The sequence below is a fragment of the Gopherus flavomarginatus genome, chromosome 5 (genome assembly GCF_025201925.1).
Source record: "Gopherus flavomarginatus isolate rGopFla2 chromosome 5, rGopFla2.mat.asm, whole genome shotgun sequence".
Classification (NCBI taxonomy): Eukaryota; Metazoa; Chordata; order Testudines; family Testudinidae; genus Gopherus; species Gopherus flavomarginatus.
In genome coordinates, this window is record NC_066621.1 from 30268983 (window position 1) to 30277633 (window position 8651).

General features: G+C 47.2%; 1 non-coding gene across 1 annotated transcript; it reads left to right on the forward strand.

The window, feature by feature from the left end:
• The first annotated feature begins 1934 nt into the window (after window positions 1–1934).
• Window positions 1935–2007, forward strand: TRNAI-AAU (transfer RNA isoleucine (anticodon AAU)). Its single transcript has one exon. It is a non-coding gene; the product is annotated as a tRNA-Ile (tRNA).
• The last annotated feature ends 6644 nt before the right edge of the window (window positions 2008–8651 follow it).

Consider the following 8651-nt stretch of genomic DNA (forward strand, 5'->3'; position numbering starts at 1 on the left):
AAAGTAGCCATTTAAAAGAAGCCATTCAAAAAACTTCAAAAACAGACTTCAAAGAGAAATTGCAGAGTTACAACTGATCTGCAAACTTAACACCATTAATTTGAGCTTGAAGAGGGACTGGGGGTGACTGGATCACTACAAAAGCAATTTTCCCTCTCTTGGTATTGACACCTCCCTGTCAATTACTTGGAGAGAGCCACATCCACCCTGACTGAATTAGCCTTCAACACTGGTTCTCCCCTTGTATGGTAACTCCCTTTACATCATGTTCCAAAATATATTTATGCCTCTATCTGCAATTTTCACTCCATGCATCTGAAGAAGAGGGCTTTTAACCCACGAATGCTTGTGTCCAAATAAATCTGTTAGTTCTTAAGGTGTCACCGGACTCCTCGTTGTTTTTGTGAAATAAAAGCAAAATGCACTCTAAGCTGATCTTAACCCTTTCAATGCCCTTACAAACTTAGATGCTTCTCACCACAGGCCGGCTGGTGGCTTTTCAGCCAGGCTCTCCCCTTTTGTCAGCGCTTCAGTTGCTTGGTGTGGGGGTGTCTGTAGATGTAGGTGGACGAGACAGACAAAGCATGGCAAATGTCTCTGCTTTTATCATGTTCTTTCTTCCCTCTTGGCTTTGCTCCCCCTTCAGAGTCAGGTGAGCATCACTGCGTCTCTCCAAGCAAGTCTCAGCAATTCCCCTGGGGTGTCCTCTTGCAGGTAAGTGATTGCACTGTAGCTCCCTTGCTGAACAATGGCTGTTGATGGGTTGTTTGACACCCTGTCCGGGTGTTGGTTACTTTCCTTGCTGTTGTCACTGGGGAGCTAATATTTGGCTGACTCCCCCACCTTACAGCATAGTGATAACCACACTGCACAATTCTCATAACTTCATATGCATGAATAGTAAACATCTATGGGTAGAGAAATGACTTTGAGCAGATCATATCCTTTCCCCGATACCTTACAAGGCATGCTCTGTATATAAGATCACGATTATATGAAAATGAGGAATATGGGGGTTACAGCACACTCCCCCAAAGGTACAGAATGTCACACTGAGATTCTATTTTCATTTGTTATGTAACAGCATTAAAGAGATCCAGTGACTGACCAATGGCATTTTCAAGTGCTAAAATAGCAAGTGCTGTTGATCTCTCATTGGCCATCAGCGACTGAAGATACGGTTTAATGAGCCAGAGCTTCAAGGCGAGGGTGGCTCTGTCCACTGCCTTCCGTTGCGCTGCTGGGCACCAAGTCCCTGGTGGTCAATATGTGAAGCTGGGAGAAGAGAGTGGGGTGGCAAGCGGTGGTAGAACTTTTGCCACCAGGGTCTAGCTGTCTAACTTCCTCTTCGTACTGCTGGGCCCCCGTTGCCTTCAGGTAACACAGGAACTAAGGCAGGAATAGGGTGAGGAAGCAAGTAAAGCCGAGCAAGGAAGGCAAAAGTTAATCTTATCTTCATGGGCAGCTCGCAATGACGTCCTTTTTCTGGGCCACAGCTGACAACAACATCCCAGACAGAAAAGTAACAGGCCAAAAAGAAACCTAGCAGCTGCTGAAACAGTTCAGTTGGGAGCGTGCTAGACTAACAGGCTCTTCTATCCTCCTTTATGCATGGGCGGGATGTTTTCTGAGAGTGCAGCAGTTCCTTTAACTGCCACGAGTCCCTCATTTCAGGCTATGCAGCAGAAAAAGACAGCATGGGCTTCTGCACCGAGTTGGCCCAACTGACCTTTGATTCTTCTCTTGCTCTTTGTCAGCAAGGAGAAGAAAAAGAAGCTCTCCCTCAAGCTGGAGTCACACGGGCGAGGTTAGGACGACTTCCTGAGTGCTGGCTCCAGTCCTCTGCTCCGCCAGCTGACCTATCGAGGGGCTACCACCACATTCTTTAGATTTGTCCATCGGTCTGTGCCAGAGTGAGCAACAACCCAGTAGGTGTTTTTGTAGTGTAGTGGTTATCCCATTTGCATAATACGCAAAAGGTCCCTGGTTCAAAACCAGGCAGAAACATGCTGGCTTCTTTTTCCCAGATCCCTTTGTTGTTCAGAAAGGGCACTCCTCCTATTGGCCTGTCCCTGGGATAACTCCAACCCCTGCATGACAGAGGATGCTGACAGCAGTGGAGAAAGCACCTTGGTGTCAGGCTGGAGAACCTAGAGTAGTTAGGCCAGTCACCATTTGGAGGCTTGTGGCTTGGCCACCTCTGCTGTTGGAGATTGGCCTATAGAGGCTCTCACTTCCTGCTGGGTTCCTTTGCGTGACTGGCCAAAGGAGGAAGTGAGGCAGGAATGGGGCAATAGAGAAAAGTTGAGCTGAGGAAGGCAGGGAAGAAGCTGTGCGGCTAAGTGGGGTTAGTAGAGCACCACCCTTCATTCTGCAAAGCCTGGGGAGGTGTGGTTGGCTGCTGGGAGGTAGAATCCTGTGCCTGCCTCTTGGCTTCCCAGGAGTGCCTACTTGCAGCCCAGGAGAAGAAGGAAGGTTCTGAGTGAAAGGAAAACAAGCAAAGCTGAGTCCAAGTGGAGAATGGCGGCTCCTTTATGGCCAACCTGGGGGCATGACTGATGGTTTTAGAGGTGGAGGTTGGGCTGGCTGTGAGCAACTGGGATCCAGGAAACCCCCACCTGCCCTTCTGGGGGCTGAACCCATGGAGGTGCGGTTGGCTGCTGGGAGACAGACCCCTGTGGCTGCCTGTTGGCATCCCAGGGATGGCTACTTGCAGCCCAGGAGAAGCGGGGTTCTGGGGGGAAGGAAAAGCAGCAATGGTGAGGCTGAGTGGGCTCCTTTCTGGCCGAAATGGTGGACTGTGGTGAGTCTGGGAGTTGCCTGTAAGCCATAAGTGGAGGTAGTGCAGTGAAAACTGCTGCTCCATTCTGGCCGACCTGGGGGCGCCATGGATGACTTGGGAATGGGGGCAGGGCGCTGGCTGTGAGCAAATGAGATCCAGGAAGCCCCAGCCTGCCCCTCCAGGGGCCGAGTCTTCTTCTCTCCTGCCATGGGGAGCCCGACCTTAAGCCTGCCCAGCATGTGCAGCAGCTCGAGCATTAAGCCTTCCTGTGTGCATAACTGAACTACGCCCTAGTGTAACAAGGTGTAAAGTTTAGATTGTGAATTTATCTTTAATTTCCATGGTAATTTACTTTGAGCTTTTATTCCTACCACTTATAATCCTTAAAACTCCATCTTTCTGTAGTTAATAAATCTGTTTTATGCTCTACTTAAACTGGTGTATTTTGCTTGAAGTTCTTGGGAAATCTCAGCTCCATTACAAGGCTGGTTCATGTACTATTCACAGTGAGGGAGGGGTGGACCCTGTGTAATAAACTCACACTGATCAGGCTTCTGGTTAAGGCAAGATGGTATGATCCAGGGGTGCAAGGCTGCAGAGCTGTAGGGGGGGCGACTTTCTATCATTAGTGTTATGAGTGGCTGCAGAAGCATTCATGTAATTCAGTTGGCTGTGTCCCTACCTACGGATGTCTGTGTAAGTGCAATATCTGCCAGAGATTCACAGCTTGTCTCAGCATCACATGTGTGAGAGGGAGTCCAGGTGGTGGGACAAAGGGCTCAGGGGTCCCACTGTTCAGGTTGCATCCTATGGATCCCATCACAGACTTTCAACAACCACAGCGGGTGCTCACTGAGACAGAGAGAGAGATGCCAAAATAGTGATCTCCAGTGCCAGCAGACATCAAACTATCAGAAATTCTGTGCACAGAGAAGACCCTGCTAGTGGAAAATGCCTTTGAAAAAGGCCCTTCTGTCCCCAGCTGTGGTCGTTCAGTGCTCTGCGTTGTGGCCTCAAGAGTCATGGATGCAAGTTGAGTTACTATGACCTTTTCCTTGTCTCCACTTTTCTTAGGTGCCTCTTCCAACACTTGTCAGAAAAAATGACCGGTTTCTTTTGGAAGCATTTTCACTGCAAGGGAGAGGCAGTCTTCTCTGCTTCTTCAAAAGATTGACCAAAAAGTGTGAGGAGTGGTCACATTTGGCAAGGTACCACTGGGTGCTGCATCTCTAACCTCCACTTTACCAGACAAGTGCCTCTGAGACTTTTCTCCCAGCTGCTCCATTTTTCATCAGTGACAATCAAAAGGAAGATGACATGACATCTGTGTGTGGACATCCCCAGCGAATCACAAGGACGTGTGGTGCAGGCTTTTGTGTTGCAGCAATTGCAGTCAAATCAACCACCATGCCAATGCCAGTCACAGCAGCCTTTTCATCAACTCCAGGCTTGTGATTTGATTCTTTCCAATGTTTCTCTCCAAAGAAGCCTTTTCCTTAGCAAGCAATGACTTGAATACCAAGGGAGGTCTCTTCTGTTTCCTAGAAAGACACAGGAAAATGTGAGCAGAGGAGACAAAACCCATAGAACAAGATACTACTGGGAGTTGAACCCATTATCTCCTGTTTACTAGACAAGTGCTTTAGCCACCCAAGCCATGGTGCCTGCTGTGAGAAAATATTTGCAACTGTTCCCTTTGATGGTCCAGGACAACACCTGCAAATTCCAAACTACAGACATTCCCCATTTCCCTCAAGACTTGCACGAAAGAACTGGCAGGCCAAGCCAGGATCTTCTGGTTACTAGGAAGACACTTCAGCCAGCTCTTCCCAAAGATCACTATCTAAAGACCTTTAAACAGCCTCTGTAGATGTTCACTGACAAAAAGATGCCAAAATAGAGTTCTCCACTGCCTGCAGCCATCACACTACCAGGAGTTCTGCGCACAGAGAGGCCCCTGCTGGTGGAAAAGGCTTTGGTAGAGACTCTTCTGACACTAGCCTGTGCTCATATACTGTTTAGCACTTTGTGTTGTGACTTCAACATCCACAGATACCAGTTGAGTTGGGGGACATTTTTCCTGTCTCCACATTTGTCTAATGACTCCTTTCAACACTTGCCACCAAAAAGACTTGTTTCTTTTGCAAGCAATGTGCAGCTAGGCAAAGGCAATCTTCTCCATTTCCTCAGAAGATCACCAAGCTGTGGGGAGAGAAGACACATTCAGCCAAGCTGGATGCTGAATCTCCTCTTTGTTCAGCAGGTGTCTGTGAAGGACATAAATCTCCACCATGTAGAGGGCAAGAATAGGAGTTTATTACACACAGAAGTGGCAGAGTGTCACCTTGCTTATTAGGCTCAGAGACACTGTTAATTGATTACAATAGAATATATAGATTTTCCATGGGTGGGGGAAAGAGACGGGGTAGGGAGTTCCAAACTCTGCGATAGGTTTTGCAGCAAGACATGATAAGCACAGTAGCCAAAGGTTATCAGGTTACATAATGTCTCCACCCATGGTCTCAAGTTAGCAAGTTAACATTTCATGAATATTTTGATAAAATGTTATTAGTATAAAATATCTATGCAGAATTCTGATTTGAGGTCCATAGGAAAGGAACAACTCCTTTGATTGTCCTCCAGGTACATTCCTAGGGTTTAAAGCAAAGAAACAGTGAAAGTATATGGCAATAAAGATTGTTTTCTGTGTGTCTTAAGGCAAGGCATTGGTCCCTGGGAAGGGAGGTGGAAGGATGCAATATCTTATATTGACATCTGCCAACTTTTCATAAACTCAAGGTTGGATCTCTGGGAAGAACGTCTCCCTACAGAAGAGACTTACACAATAGGAACAGGGATCCTTTGTTCAATCTGCAGCTCTGAATAAGATACAATTCTTTAGTTCTTAGCTCCAACACCTGGCAATTTGCTGACCAAGCCTATCTTAGCAAGCAAGGCTTTCTGTTTACCCAGCTTTCTTTTAGCTGGTCACTATTTGCTAGGCTTCTGGTCCCTTGATTATACTCTGGACTTTGGGTCTGGAAAAGAGCTGGCACAATCTATAGACCAGGTTGTTATATAATATGCACATGAATTTTAACCCTTCACATACAGTAAAGGCAAAGTTCTTGGTTCAGGCTTGTAGCAGTGATGGAATAAACTGCAGGTTCAAATCAAGTCTCTGGAGTCCATCCACAGCTGGGATGGGTCATTCAGTCCCTTGTACAGAGCTTCAGTTTATAGCAAAGTCCCTTCAGAGGTATGAAGCAGGACTGAAGACAAGATGGAGACGAGGCATCAGCCTTTTACAGTCTCTTGCCATGTGGTCTTTGTTTTCCTTGTCCCAAGGACACTCTATCCAGCACGTGGCATAGAAAAACCTTTGAGTTTTGTCCATAGGCAGGTCCCTGCATACCTTGCTGAGCCACAAGGCATATCTACCTTCTCTCAATGGGTTGATTGTAGAGCTGATGGTCCTTAATGGGCCATCAAGCAGGCTAGGCAGAACTGACACCAACTTGTCTGGCTGGGGTGTTCCTCGGAAGCATAGCACAAGTTTGAATACAGACAGCACAGAGCCAATATTCATAAAGTCAACTACAAAAATGATACACATCTAGAGATAGCATAATTATAATCAGCCAATCAGAACCTCTCCATAGACCCCTTTCACAACAACCTTTCTATCATATTGGCTGCAAATATAGAACAGTGGTCACAATGGTGATCTATAAAGTTACAGATTATGTCAATAACATCACAGGAGGTGACACGGCATCAGTGAGACTGATATTGGAATACTGTCTCCAGTTTTGGTGTCCTCATTTGAAAAAGATACTGTGAAATTGGAACTGGGGCAGCAAAAAGCCACCAAAATGTTCTGAGGGCTGGAGAAAAATACCTTCTAGTGAGCTATTGAAAGAGCTCCATCTGTTTAGCTTATCAAAAGAAGATTGAATTGTGACTTCACTGAAGTGTTGAAGTGCCTTAATGGAGAGAAAAGATTGGGTATTAAAGGGCCCTTGAATGGAGCAGAGAAAGACATAACAAGACCTAATGATTGGAAGGTGAAAAGAGACAAATTCATATTAGAACTAAGCCCCAAATAGTCAACAGCGAGGATGATTCACCACAGGAACAAGCTACCAAGGAAAGTGGTGGAATCTCCATCCCCTGAAGTCATTCAAAGAAAACTATATGCCTTTCCCCCAGAAGTAGCTATTGTGTCATGCAGGAGGCCTGTAATATGCAGGGGGTCAGATTAGATGCTGTAATGGTCTCTTCTGGCCAGAAAGTAGACTAATTTTACAGAACTAGTTTTCGGAAAAACTGAGTGTAGCATTGGGAGCAGCATCTGAAGTTTTACTGTCTAGCCAGCTTACTGCCTAGAACGAACGCTCCTGGCGTGTGGTGACCACAGGGAGTAGCTCAAACCTCCAAAGGGCCTGGCCAGGGAAATTGATGCTAGCCTTGGTACATGGACGCACACCGCCGAATTAATGTGCTTAGTATGGGCCTGTGTCCTCGACTTTATACAATTTCCAGAGCGTTGCACTGTGGGTAACTGTCCCATAGTTCCCACAGTGTCCCCTGCCCATTGGAATTCTAGGTTGAGATCTCAATGCCTGATGGGGCAAAAATAGTGTCATGAGTGAGTCTGGGTAAATGTCATCACTCAATCCTCCCTCCATGAAAACAACAGCAGACAATCATTTTGCGCCCTTTTCCCTGGATTGCCCGGGCAGACGCCATAGCACAGCAACCATGGAGCCCGTTCAGCCTTTTTTCACTGTCACCGTATGTCTTCTTTATAGTGCTGACAGATGTGGTACTGCAGTGCTACACAGCAGCATCCCCTTGCTTTTTGCAAGTTAGCAAAGATGGTTACCAGCCCTACTGTACGTCTGCTGCTTTGCAAGTTGACAATGACAGTTACCAGTTATACTGCACCATCTGCTGCTGTCATGGGTGCTCCTGGCTGGCCTCGATGGGGTCGGCCACGGGCTTATGGACAAAAATAGGAATGACTCCCCAGGTCATTCTCTTCTTTAAATTTTGTCTAATGGAGAGTCAGTTCTGCCTAGACTATGAGGCAAGCCTACTAAAGAACCAGAGGGGCAAACGGACGCTCTGGGTCAGAGCCCTAGAGATCCCGCAGAAATGATGCGCTGCATGCCATTCTAGTGGGTGCCCCTGCAACAACCCTACCCATTGCTTCCCTCCTCCCCTACCCCTCCTGGGCTACCATGGCAGTTATCCTCCCATTTGTGTGATGAAGTAATAAAGAATGCAGGAATTTGAAACAACACTGACTTTATTGCTTCTGCAAGCAGGGATCAAAGTAGGGAGGGAAGCGCAGCCTCCAGCTGCTATGAATGAACCTGGGAGTCATTCCCATCTTTGTTCAGGCACCCCTGGCCGACCTCACCGACGTCAGTCAGGAGCACTCACGGGACGACGATGATGGATACCTGTCCTACTGTACCGTCTGCCGTCCGCAAGGGAAGGGAAGGGGATGCTGCTGTGTAGTGCTCCAGCACCACATCTGCCAGCAGCATCCAGTAGACATACAGTGACATTGAAAAAAGGTGAGAGAGGATTTTTTTCCCTTTGCTTTCATGGGGGCAGGAGGCAGGGGAACGACATATACTCTGAACAACCCGCGACAATGTTTTTGACCCTTCAGGCTTTGAGAACTCAGCCAAGAATTCAAATGGTTTTTGGAGAGTGCAGGAACTGTGGGATAGCTACTATCCTCAGTCTCCCCTCCCTCCATGAGCGTCCATTTCATTCTTTGACTTTCTGGTACGCTTGTCTCAGTTCCTTAAGTTTCAGCACTGCGTTGAGTCCCTATTGTGGCCTCTGTCCA